The sequence below is a fragment of the Thalia democratica genome, chromosome 5 (genome assembly GCF_965202585.1).
Source record: "Thalia democratica chromosome 5, ktThaDemo2.hap1.1, whole genome shotgun sequence".
Taxonomy (NCBI): domain Eukaryota; kingdom Metazoa; phylum Chordata; class Thaliacea; order Salpida; family Salpidae; genus Thalia; species Thalia democratica.
In genome coordinates this window covers 62,062,201-62,076,539 of record NC_139169.1, presented here as the reverse complement: position 1 = coordinate 62,076,539, position 14,339 = coordinate 62,062,201, and the positions used below count along the sequence as shown (strand labels likewise).

At 25.8% G+C, this 14,339-nt stretch overlaps 1 pseudogene; it reads right to left on the bottom strand.

Moving 5' to 3' along the window:
* Positions 1 to 12,034: 12,034 nt before the first annotated feature.
* On the bottom strand, positions 12,035 to 13,982 carry LOC145835732 (xylosyl- and glucuronyltransferase LARGE1 pseudogene; annotated as a pseudogene).
* Between the last annotated feature and the right edge of the window lie 357 nt (positions 13,983 to 14,339).

Below are 14,339 nucleotides of genomic sequence, written 5' to 3'. Positions count from 1 at the left end.
TCTGCAAAATATCCAGTTTAATTTCAATAAATCAGCATATAAATTATTACTTTTATTGTATAATATTGTAAAAAATAAATAAAATATTGTAAAAAATAAAATAATGTAAATAAATAAATAACAGTTTGAGTTGGTTGATTAAGTGAAAAATTGCAAATTTTTAGTAGGAAATATTTTTGTTATATAATTATTTTACCTAATAAAGTTATTATCAACATAAATTTATAATGGGGGCAAGTTGTTAATTAATTTTTAGTTAGACATTTTTCGCTTCTTTTCAAAGTAACATTTGACAGCAAAGTCAGTGAGTTCATTCTTATGGAAAGAGCAACTAATAAGTGAAAAAAAGATACTATTTTAATGAAAATCTATGTTCTTATTCAATTTTAACCAGTCTTATAATAGATATTTTCAGTAAAACTGTAAGTATTATTTAAGTCTTATTTGTCTAAGACTTTCAACTAGAAAGTATCCTTTTTTTCAAATTTGTCTAGTATTTCTAATTTCTTACAATAAAAATGTTTTTAATTTTTTGATATATGTTTCCTAAAAAAATTAGTTCTCTAGCTCAAAAAATTTTTTTTTAACAATTAGTCCTTTTTTAATTTCAAAAAAATGACAGTGGAAGAATTGCAGTCCATAAATTTTATCGGAAAATTTAAAAAAAATTAACTTAATCTCAAAAGTTAATTAAATTATTATATTTTCTAAAAACTGACTTAACCTTCCATGTAGAACCAAAGTTTATTTTTTGTTGAGCACTAAGGTCCGTAACTAGTAAGGTGTATTTTATTAAAAAAGGCTAGTTCAGGGTTTAGTAATTTTTTTCAGGTTTTCTGAATTTCTTCCAGGCTTTTGAAACAACATGGTTTTTGGTCTATTTTTAGTTTAAAGTTAAGATAAAGATTAAAAATTGTGTTAAATTGTATAATAATATTTAAAAGATATTGTAAAACTACTTTAAATATGTTTTTTAACAGAAAAAAATTTTGATGATGACAAAATTTTTTATCTATAAGATAGATTTTTCATATAAAATTAAAATTTTAATGCTTAAATTTATTTTTTTTAATTCTAGGGTTTTTAGTGATTTTTGTTCAAAATTCTGGATTTTTCCAAGTTTTTTATTTATGTTATCCAATTCCAGGTTTGTGGCAACCCTGTTAGTTTTTTGTTTATAATTTTTAGGTTAAAGATCCTATTAATTACAAGTTTTCAACAAATGATTAAATTTTAAACCTTGATATTTCATTATGTTTCACTTGAGTTTAAATAAATTTCCTTATAGTTAACTACATTCAAGGCTGATATTTAGTGTTATGACATTCAAATATTTTCAAGGATACTTTTTATTACCACAATGCAATAATATCTAAAATATAAAGTTAAATATGACTTTTATAACTTCTTTAAGATTTATGTGCCATATATTAACAAATTTATAAATGAAACCAATGGGTATAAATTTCAGAACTACTTTAAACATTCTGTTTATAAAATTATCACGCTAAAAACAAATTTGAAAGCTTTTTTGTTAAGTTAAGGTTTTTTACCAAATATTCATGATTTTTTTTTAATTCATAGGATAGTTTTCAGAAATGAATGGTTAAAATAACTATATTCTCAGTTTAATTCTGGCAAGAAATTTTTAACAAGTTTTATTTCAATACAGAAAAGTATCAACTCATTCAAACTTTCATTCAAACAATTTTGTCCAAATTTGTAGATTTTAAACACAGTACATGGAACAATTTACAGATTAAAAATAAGTATAACAGTTAAAAATGTTGAATTTGTAATATTTTTTATAGATAAAGGCATAAATAGGGTTGCCACTGGCTTTTGAGAAATTTCTTCCAGGTTTTTAAAAGTACATGTTTTTTGGTCTATTTTTGGTTTAAACTTAAAATTAAGGTTAAAAACTGATTAAGTAGTATAAAAACAATAAAAAGATACTGTAAAGCTACTTAAAACTTTTTTTTTTGGTGATGACAAAAGTTTTTATTTTATTTATGATAGATTTTTCGTGTCAAACCAAAATATTACTAGCTAAAATGTAAAAGTTGTTCAAAATTCCAGGTTTGTTTCAAAATTTCTCAAAGTCAAGGTTTTTTAGCCTAAATTGTCAAATTCCAGGTTTTGTGGCAACCCTGCATTAGGCTGAAACAAAAATATAAAAATTAAAATCTAATTTTCATATTAGCTCAATCCATTTTGAAGGCTTTATTAATTTGATGTTGTTTTATGCTCTTTTTTTAATGAAATTTAAAAAAAATTTTGTTTGTTATAAATGTAATACAAAAAAATTAGGCTTCTAAAATATATACAAAGGGGTGCATGTTATGATACAAGAAATTTTTTTATCTTTGGTCTCTGTTTTATGTATTTAGTGCAGAAACTAATGTTATGAAACTCTCTAAAAAGTTTACATTAAGAAAAATCAACTGTGTGAAAGTAAAGGAAGCTTTTAAAATAAATAAATAGATTTTAGGTCAAACCCACATTTTAAAAAAGTGTGGTATGAGATCAAAACCAGTTTAAACATAGACAATTTAAAATATTAATTTTTCAAACTTTTAATGTACCCCCTGATTATATGGAGCTTACTTAAATTTTTAAGACATAAACATAAAAATTCCAAAGTTAAAAATGATATTTTCATTTTTCAATTTATTAAACTAGCCAGACTTATCAGAACTAAAATCAACCTGAGTTTTTTTTTTCAAGATATTTGTAAATTAAATATCAAGCTATGGTATCTATAAAGTAAAAATTTAATTTTTATTTCATTTTAATACTTAAACATTAAGTTAATTATTTTAATCAAATACAACATTATTTCAGTCAAAATTTCATTGTAGCTTAAATAAACTAGCCTGACTAATAAAAAAATTTAAAATAGCCATATGAGTGGCAATCCTGAAAATGTACAAATTATTTAATTTTTACTTAAACAAAATAAGTTTTAAGTTGTTTTAACAATGGAGTAGAATATCTTATGTTTATTTTTTACTTATTTAAATTACTAGTTAAAAATAATATTTAGAGTTTTTTTATTTAATATAATATTATTTGTTAACTATTATTATTGTTATAAGTATGTAAAATTTCAATAGTGTATCACGGTAAAAAAAGATTAATAACTTTGTCATAAACTAGTTGTATATTTTTTTCTATATGTTGCATAAATTAACAAAATGACTAACCTGCTTGATTTCTTCACAATTTCAAATGATTTAAGTTTGTTATAGTAGTACCAAGTATACTTTGAATATTAGAGAATCTACTTATAATTCCCCCTGTGATAATTTTCACAGAAACTTTTATAGTTTTATTTTGTTTTTATCCTACCAGGTCCGAAATCTTGACAGCTTATTACAAATATTTGCAATAAATTACATTATAGTACTTAATCTTAATCGATAATTTGTTTTCAAATGTTTAACATTTCTTTTATTAACGTTCTTTTACTAAGTATAAATAAATAATTTTACAACTTGATAATTCTTTTTTTTAAATGTTGAATCTGTTATGTACAAAAAACCTAATAGATAAAACTGTATTGGTTTAAGTTTGTTTGGTTTTCAGAATATATTATCTTATTATTAAATACTGGCTAAAACTGATTAAAACGAGCGTAGAGATTTAAATCTCACAATAAGCTGACATCGTCTTTAACGTTGAGCTGTGAACGATTTGGCTTCGTCAATTTTTCGGACCTTACCAACAAATGGTTGCTTCAGTGCTTATACACTTTACCCTGATCGGTTAGATTACAACAGCGGTTTCTCGGGACTATGACTGCCTGACGAGACCTAATAAAGACAAAACTGGTTCAAGGTTGTCTCGGATGCTGTTGTTGTTGATCGTGCGGTGAAGTTTATTGTTTATTTATACTTATTACTAATCGTAACTTTCAAAAAAAAACTATAACTAGCTACATTTTGTATGTGTGTAATTATTTTATTACTTGCACTAATCTATACTTAAACTTTTTTAATTTTTAGTTAACACTCCACTACAACTGAAGTTGGTTCCTAATTAAATGGTGTTTGTCAACCATTCGTTGCAGGAGAAACCATTTATCAATAAGAAAATGTGAATGCCACAAAAAAAAGTAAAACACCAAATCTTTCACTTATTCTTTGACTGTTTAAAAAATTTAGTTGCAATTGTAAAGTGTTATGAGATTAGAATGTTGTGTATGTCTGTGAAAAATAGTAAAAAAAAACTAGAAAGTTATTTAAATTATTATATGCACAATGTGTTTAATAATTATTTGGAATGTAAAAAAAGTCAAACACCGTGAATGTTTATTAAATTGACATTTTACACAGTTGGCCCAATTTGCGTTTTATGTAAAATAAAAATTTAAAACACTATAAATAATAATGATTGCATATCTTTTTTAAATAGACTCTGTAGTCTATCATTTTATCAGCATGTTTTTCCAAACTGTATAAAAATTTATAAGATCAAAAATTGTCAAACTTAAAGTAGTAACTTTTTTTATTTTTTCAAAAATAAAATACACATTTTTTTAGTTTATAAAATCTTGATCTCATATTTTGTTTTTTAAACCTTGTGGATGTCAAATATTAAGTTTTTATCCTTGAACAGAACACATCCTATCAAGCTACTAAACGAAAATGAAAAAAAAAAAGGTATTGGCCAAAACTATGCTTTTAGTTATAATCTTTCATTTCTGTATGTTTTTATTATGCAATAGAAAGTTTTTAAATGCTTGATAACTTTAAACAACGCTGATTTTAAATTTTAGTAAAATTACAAAAGCATTTAGTAAATAAGCAGTAATTGTGTTTTTATACTATTAAAAGTAAAACTTTTTTTTTTACGAACAAGCTTCAGTTCTATTTTTAGTAAACGTTAACACTGTTTTTTTTTTAGTATATATGAAATATAAAAGCTTAACTCAAATAAAAAATATTCCTAATTTTCTTAACAATCAGCAAAACTACTAAACATTAAGTTTTTTTTCTCCTGTATATCTTTATATTTTTGTTGGGTGCAAGTAAATTAAATGTCTTTAAAAATTGTGACTTGAATGTATTTTTTAACATCATATAAGTTTGAAAAATATATAAAACTTTAGTCACTAACGTATTAAAACTTACATTTTAGAAAAAATTATATTTATGCTGTGTAATAAATTTGTGTTTGTTTTTACTTTGTTTTAGAACAATAGTTAGTATTTGAAAGTTATAATATTTTAAAATCTTGTATTAAAATCGTAGAAAGTATCCAGTTTTATTACATATATTTTTAATTTTATTTAGACATTTACTAATTTAAAAGTTTAATTTTACTGTGAATTTTTTACCACAATTAGTTTTTACACAGGGCAAGTTCTTACTAAAATGCTCCATAGATGAAAATTGGTATAAACAAATACTTTTTAGGCAAAACGTAAAAAAGTATTTAAATGTGTATTTTCTTAACGGCCTTTAAAATTTTCTTTACGATAGCGTTCTTTTAGTTGCTAAAAGCAAAGTTTGGCTTAAGTAAGTCTAGTTAAACTTAGTTGTTAGTTTTACTAGAAAAAGGTTTAAGAGCAATTTACTTTAGCTTAACTTGAAAAAAATCTTCTCAGTATTATTGTCTAAAAGATTCGTCTTTATTTTAATACTTTTTGGATCATAGCTGAAGAAACTAAAATATCTAAAGCTTTTAAATATAATGGCTAACAACAGGGCAAAAATTAAGCCAACTTTTCTTAGGATCATTCGAATAAAAAATATTTATTCGTTCAAAAATGATAAAAATATTAGAAGCTCAAAATATTTCGATGATAATTATTTCAGCCTAGAAAGTAAGAGCTTTTTTCAAACGTCCTTTTGTGCGTCTGAATTTACAGCTTGATTGAAGCTTGTAGAATTTAGCTGGTCATCTACACCAGTGCTTGCCGTATTAATATTTTCATTTGAACTAATATCACTGCCTTTAATATCATTTTTCCAGGATAAATGTTACTTTTATTATTACTAGTAAATGGTTTTTGATTAACAACTATAAGACAAATATTTTTCAAAAAGCTACTCTTTAATTATTCTGTAAAAATAAATTTTGTCATAGCTTGTTTGAGTGAGCATTCTCACTTGAGAATTAGTGAAGTGTTTAACTTTGTTGTTGCTACCCTGCTCAGTACTTTGTAGCCTTTATCAAAACAAGTTTGTTCTACAAGATCAAGGAACGCATTGTTTTGAAACCGTACTACTTATAAACTGGTCAAGCAGATTATTTTTTAAGGAAAAAGATTGTGATGATGAAAAAGATTGCTTCATATGTTGATAGAAACTTTGCAAGATTATTATTTCTATCTGAAAGAGAGAAATTGTTGATTTCTGATAATTCAAAAAAATTTGAACTTTAAATCTAGTTTCACACAGAAAACTTAAATAAATTATACTAATCACACAAAAAGTTTAGTGAAATTATTAGCTGAATTTACATTTTTTACTTTTAACTTATTTTACATCCTTTGATTAATAAACAAAAATTTATTGTTGCTTTAAATACGCTAGTTATACATCTTTAGCACAATTGAAAACGTTTTGCCATATTATTTATGGCAGGAAATTCAAGATTGTAAAATGTTATACACAAATTTTATAAAATTATTTGTAATGTAGTAAAAATTATAATTAGTATGTATAAATTCTATCTTGAATACAGAAAAAATAGTTAAGTAAAAAACGTTTTTTGTTTTATATTATGTAAAAAGTAGTTAGATTGTTCTAATTTTTAATTATTAAAACCGGGATTGTGTAAGAAAAGTTTTAAGCAAAAATAAAATTTATGATATCACGCAAACACTTTATTTTGATAATTATGAAAATTTAAATATAATTTTTTTAAGCAGTTGTAAAAAAACTTCATACGTAAACAGTTGTATGAATTTTTCGTCGTGCTCTGAATCTTATGGTTTAATGTCCTGTCAAACTGTCGGGTTGTTTACACAGCGTATACAAACAGATTACTTTTCTTTAAATTGTTAGAAAAGAAAGTACTTGTTTGTAACTAGATAACTATCCAATTTATATACTAATCTAAATACTGGACATTTAATACTCATAAAAAGACATTCTCATAAAACGGATTGGACTTTTCTAGAAAAACTTTTCTTTTTGACCTGTTCAAGTTTATTGCAGTCAAAATATTTTTTTTAATTACCGGTTGGTCTTAACTTGTTTAAATGTTGCACGAGAAAATTACTATTTTATAATAATGAGAATTCAGCACAAAAATTAGAATAACAGAATGTTAAAGAACTTTTAGTCACTAAATTAAAACAGACAACACTTTGAAACTAAATATTTAAATGAACGAAATAAAAAGAAAAACTAATTTTAACTCAAAAAGTCGTAAAGTTGACAAAAAATGGAAGTCATCTAAAAATTCGTAAGCATACTTTATTTAATTTTATAACCAACACAGAATAAAACAGTACCGTTTATTTGTATTAAAAACCTTATCAAAACTTTTTTAGTAGAACTTTAGTTTTCTTTAAACTATAATAATGAAGGTTAAAGAATCACTGAGATAGTATAACTTACTATAGTTATGAACATCAAAAAGTACTTTATTGGCTTTAGTTGAATAATTAAACAATTTATTGAAATTAATTTACAGAAACAGGAATCAAAATGGAATCTTTCATAATTAAGTATATGTGAGTTGAAAAGCTAAACTTTATTCTACATGTTTCTTCCATTACAAAAATTGTAATTAAACCTTTTTTAGTCAGTTAACACAGTTTAAAAAGATTTCGGATAAGTCTTAATACATTAGTTCTAATAAATTTAAAAAAAGACTAGTACTGGTTTTTGAAAAAAATAGTCGTTTGTACTTTTTAAGTTTCTTGCAGTTAGATTATGAACTTAAATGTTTTACCTTTTTTAAGTAAGTTACCTTTGAAAAACGCTATTTTTTCAAGATCAGCAAAGTTTTAACGACTTGAGCAAAATGAGAATGAATAATTTCAAGCCATGAAAAGATGATGAAATACCAGATGCGAAAAACAACAGAATTTTCCAATAGTATACTCAAGCTCAGTTTTTAAACAACTTAAATGTCTTGGAATGTTTTATCCATCATAATATTATCAGATCTCCTAATGCAATTTACCTTGTCACTTCTTTCGCATAACGAGAAGTTCATCTGATAACAAAAATTTTGGCATGCAAAACTATTACTACTATTCGAAGCGATATTTTTCAGCATCACAGCTTTTTGGACTTTCAGCGAAAAAGTTTCACTTCTAATCTGCTACATCACTTTTTTAACGGTAAGCTTCAAAATATAGCGATTCTCGATTTGGTAAAACAAACTTGTTTTAACCAAAGTATGGAAGTATTGAGTAGAATAGCAATTATTCAAGCTGAAAAGTTCACTAATTACTAAATAAGAATGCTGACACAATCAAGTTTTAATCAAAACTTTCTTAACAAAGTTCTATGAAGAATAACTGTTTCGACAAACTAGTTTCTATCCTTTAGCAGGTGTTAACCAAAAACCCTTTACTAGTATAATACTAAAAGTAACATTTATCCTAGCAAAATCATAGTCAAGGCAGCGACATTAGTTCAAATAAAAATATTAATACAGTAAGCACTGGTGTAGATGACAAGCTAAATACCACAGTCAGACTGAAAACTCAGATGTGCAAAAAAAAAGTTTGAAGAAAAGCAAAATTCTTACTTCTTAAAAAAAAAAGATAATGAAAAAATTAGAAAATAGGAAACAACATGTTTTGAGTTTTTAACATACTTTTGTAAACACTTCTTTTAGTTTTTAAATTAGTAAAATTTTCTTTTTTAGAATAAACATAAGAACAGTTACAACAAATTTATTAGTTCTTTGTTTGATTTATATAAAAATATCTGAACATTTTTGTCGTTTCGGCGAATGTTAACAACCATTAATCTAAGAATATAAAAAAATAAAACAGCATTGAGAATATTTTACTGCTAATAAGATAATTTACTCTAAATATTTTTCTAGTGAAATTATAATTTTGTTAGGCCATCTTTAGGTATAAATTTAGTCTCAGCAAAAAGTATGCTGTTCTAATAATGATAGATAATTGCCATGTAAGTAGAAGCATTTTTTCTTTATTAGAAAAAAAATGTTTGTTTTGTACAGAATATTGCATACTTTTATAAGTTCTGTTCTATCTTAGAAAAATAAAATTATAAAAAAAAACGTTTATTTGATAAATTTGTAAACAAACTTAAAAAGAAGTAAGTCATATTTTAAAACGATAACATTTTTTAAAGATTACGTATTATATTTAAGATTTTCTCGGTGGTTAAAACTCAAATTTAAGTTTAAATAAACTTATAACATTTACCTTATTATTATTTTAGAAATAAAACGTGATCAGTATTTTTAGTTGTATAGTTATAAAAACAATGCACACACAAAGTTTCTTATACTCACGAAAATCACAGTAATTAAAGTTTTTCTACCGATTTTAGAGATCCAACTTTAATGTATATTAAAATAATATTAAGTTTTGTTTTGTATGTTGTTAATAAATAAAATTAAAGGTAATTTTTCTACATTTTATGGATTTTTTAAGGTAGTTATGTTTTTACAGCTCTTAAGAGTTTAAAAGGTAAAAAACACTGAAAACTTAACTACATTTAACTTTACACAGTTTCTTAAAAAAATAAAAGTATTGAAAATAAGTTTTGGAAACTCCCCCAAACTTTGTTTGTCAACTCCCAGTTAGTCTTATAACCAGATGAAACGGCATAACCTATTAGACAAGTTTCAGTTTCATAGCCCTTGCTGCCAAATGTTTTTGAGAAATTTCTTCTAGGTCTTCTGAATTTCTTCTAGGTTTTTATAAGTACACATTTTTGAGTTTACTTTTAGTTTAAAATTAGGTTTAAAGCTAAAAACTGTGTTAGAATAAAAAACTTAAAAAAATACTGTAAAGCTACTTTAAATAAGTTCTTAAATAAATAAAAAACTTGTTTTATTTATACGATAGATTTTGTGTCAAATAAAAATTTACTACTTAAAATGTAAAAATGGTTTAAATTCTAGATATTTTTTATCCAAAATTGTCAAGTTTTAGGTTTTTTAAGATTCCAGATTTTTTGGCAACCCTGCATAGCTTACACATTGTTAAACTTTCTAGTACATTTTTCATTTCATATCATGTAAAAAATATGGTCCATGAAAGTTAGCAGTTTTCTGAACTTGAACTGTTGTGCGACTGCTACAAACATATTCAACATTTTACTTTCTGTGTGATAGGTCACTCATTCTTTAACTTTTGAGATAATTTTAAATAGATCAACACTGATACACTCAACTTGTGATACCTCCCTCTCACTTATAAATATACTCATCTCTTTGCTAATAATCATTTTGCTTTCAATAACTAAATGCTTCTTTAGAAATATTTTCCCACCTTAGTAATCTACCCAAAACAAAATATGAAAGTTTCTCAAATTTCTTTAAGAAATTCATAAACTTTCAAGCATTTGTACTGACATTTTACCTTCAAAAGCCATATGCTTGTTTAACAAAAAAATAAATCACGACTAATTAATCTATGTACTTTTAAAAATTATAAAATTTTCAACTGTTTGAACTGACAAAAACTGACATTTTTCCACTTTTACAAAAAACTAATTGATTTAGCCTGGCGCGCACGAACCCTGAAGCTAAATTTACGTAAATATGGTTGATGTATAAAAATTAATATTTTAAAGGTAATGCAATAAAAACAAGAGATTATAAAACTATTAAAAAATAAAATTTAAGCTAGCTTTTACAGTAATAATTTAAAAAACATTTTAGGGCAGTTTTAAATTAATTATTAAAACATTTCATAATTTTTTTGTTCATAAAACAACAAAGTTAACTACTGTTAGTTTTAAAAACAGTGTTTTTTTTTATAAAACTTCTACATAAAATACAACATACGCTTTTAAGTGATTTAAATGTTTAAAAAACATATTACAAACTTTATTTCACACATTTTCAAGACACAAAATCAAAAAAGTGCAATAAAAGTACCAGGACAGTAGTGTTTAAAAAATAGATAACGACTTATGCAGCAAGGTAGATACTAAAAAATGATCATTGTAATCTATATCGTTGATTAGGGCAATAAACACAGTTTAAAAAAATATTAACAGGAACTTCTTTTTTATTGTAAGTATTTTTACTAAAAAAAAATACCAGCAATTACGTATATAAGTATGATTTTGTTTTAAAATAATAACAATTTAAATATTTTTGGAAGACAAAATTTGATAACAATTGTTTCTTTGATTGTTATAGTATAAAATACTTTATAAAAATTAAAAAAGAACAATGTTATCACGAACTTTAAGTTAAATGCTGATAAAAATTATTTGAAAATTAAACCAAAATTGATTAATATTGTAATATAATACTTACAAAAAGTTTTATTAACATATCTTTTGAGCTTATTAATAAGGAGTAATTCAATATTCTTATGTGTATCAAGGCTTTTAGATATCTTTAGTTTCATTAAAAAAAAAACTACAGTTGAAAAAACAGCAAGGTTGAAAACTCTAAAAATATCTACTTTTCTTAAAAAATAAAATTTACTTAAAAAGTACGAAACAGATCTTAGTAATCAACTAAATTTATCATTTGTTTCTGTTAACAATATAGTAGGATATACTTGATAAAAGTTTAATAAAAAACTTAACCGCGAATTTTAGATTAATAAATTATTAAAAAAACACTTATTAATCTTATAATACTCATGAAAGATCTTTTTATTAGTACGTATGTTAAAATTAACAGCTAGTATGTATAAAAGTTTTAAGATACTGATGTTTTTAGACAACTTCAACAACTGTTTAACAAAAAAAGTGTTTACTTTTTGAAACTTTTGCAAGGTTAAAAATTTTGTCTGTTAACTTGTAAACTCACAAAAACATATGTTAGTTTAACAAATGAAGAGTACTGTGAATTTGTTTTAATTAAATTCAAAAACTTTTTTTGTATCCTATAAAAACTGACTCACAGTTTATACTTATAGCTTTAATATAAATCTAATATTAGTTTATATAAAAATGCCCTTAAAATTAATTACTAGCATACAACCACAGAAAAAATACACCTTACTCACAAAAAACAATCAATCAGAAGTGAAGTCGTTGTACTTGTCGGGATTGTCAACGTTGTAAGTTTCAGCCAAGTAGCTGACAAACGAGATCTTGTACCACTGCATACAGTCCCTGTGATGCTCCTCCTTTCTGAGCTGCTTCAAATACAAGCTGGATTGGTGAGGTTGGTGCACCACAAAGTTAAAGGGAAAAACCACAAACTCGAAACCCATGGCGTCCAGTTCCATTACGTGGGTCACTTTGTTCCAACCGAAACCGGCAAAGCGTTTGTCATATAATGGACACAAGCTTTTGCGTATCACCAAGTAGGGCTCGAAGTTCTTTTGCCACTTTACTTTATAAGATTGATCAGTTTTGTACCACCTTTTAAAGTCTGTGGCTCTGTGACCTTCTTGCCAAATGTACGAGTGAAATGTTGTCACTTTGCCTTGCTTCACCAGATCAATCAATTGTGACTTGTTTTCAGGAAACTGCAAGTTGTAGTACAAGTTTTCAAAAGCTGGAACAATGTAAGCTTTCTTTCCAGTTTCTAAATTGTTTAAAAAGAAAGTTTGAAGATACTTGTACAAGTTTGAATCTGGGACAAAGTCAACGTCTAGTAGAAACACAAACTCTGTACTGGCCTGCTGAAGTGCTATGTTTCTAAGCAAATTTATTGGGTAGACGTCATTGTGAGAAGTCTTAAATACAATATGGTAGCCAATGTTGCTGCGTTTGTTAAGAACATCTGAACTTTTATAAAAGTTCTCAAGTGTGATTGTTTCGTGGTCTGTGGCAAAAATGGCAGCGCTTATTGGACCGCTCCAGTTTTCACAGAGCTTTTCAAAGGAGCCAAGTCTGTCTATTGAAAATTGAACAACCAGAGTGATATCTGGGGTGCTTTCCAATTTAGTATCACTTGTGTGAGCTAGAAAGTAAAGATGTATCCTGTGTAATTTTGGTTTTTGAATCAACTCCTCACAAACATTTTCTACGTTGTAATCATTTTCAGAATTTTTATAGTTTTCTACATCAAGGTAGCTAGTTGTTGAAGGATTAACAAAAACTTCTTGCTTATTACAGGCAGTAAGCTCTTGCTTTAAAATTTCACCATTCATTTCAGAGAAAAAGTTGTACAAGTCTATGGAGCCGTGCTGGTTAGAATTTTTAGATTCTTGCTTGTATGGACTGTTCCAATGATAAACTTTAATTTTGTGGTGCAAGTCTAACTCTTTTAATGAACAGAAATACCCTACTACGTTTTTATTTAACTGATAATTGTAAACACAAGGTAAAGTATACACAACAGTTGGATGCTTAAAAATTAGTGCGTTTATAATGTCTTGATCAGCAAGCTGTGTCTCATAATGTGTTTGTAACAACTTCTTTGTAAGCTCTACCCACAAAGTTTTCAACTTTTTTGATCTAAACTTTACAAGATCAATTAATATTACTCCAGTGTTATAGCCATGACCTACAGCAGGCCATGGACTTTTTAAGTACCAGTTTGACTGGTTCTCCACTAAACCAATTGCTTGGTCTTTGTTAAACATTTCAAAATATTTCAACAAGGAATTAATATCATCATTTATTATCATATCCACATCGAAAACAACAGTCTTTTTGACAGAAACAGGTAAGATATCAGGAATCATCAATTTTAAAAGACCATAAACCCCAGAGTAGTGTGTGTTTTTGATCCAAGAAACCTCACTGATGTATGATGAGTCCATGTAGAAGCTCACAGAAAAGTCAGGCAAGTTCCAAGTTTTGAAAACGTTTGCAAGAATGTGCTCTGAAACATCATCCACTATAAGATGCAAGTGTAGAGGTTTGGTTCTGTGGAACAGAAGCGACTTGCACAAAACAATCAGACGCCTGCTGGAGTCCTGGCCGACACTGACCACTGCTATGTGAACTGTGCTGCATTTTTCATTTTTTGCAACTTTTTTTGTAAAATTAGTACTGTAGATATATATCAGAACTGCAATTAAAAGCACAACAAATACCAATTCCTTCCTCTTTAAACTCATTTGGACTTGTTTTCTCTTTTTCTTCAGATTTCATTGCAAAATTACATGTTTGGTGAGAAAAGTTTAATAACAACCTGAAAATATACACTTTTAACTGTTTATGAATACACAGCTTTTTTAAAGGTATTATTTATAAAAATCATTTTATATATTAAAATTAATTTTTTTTTATTCCTTAAATTTA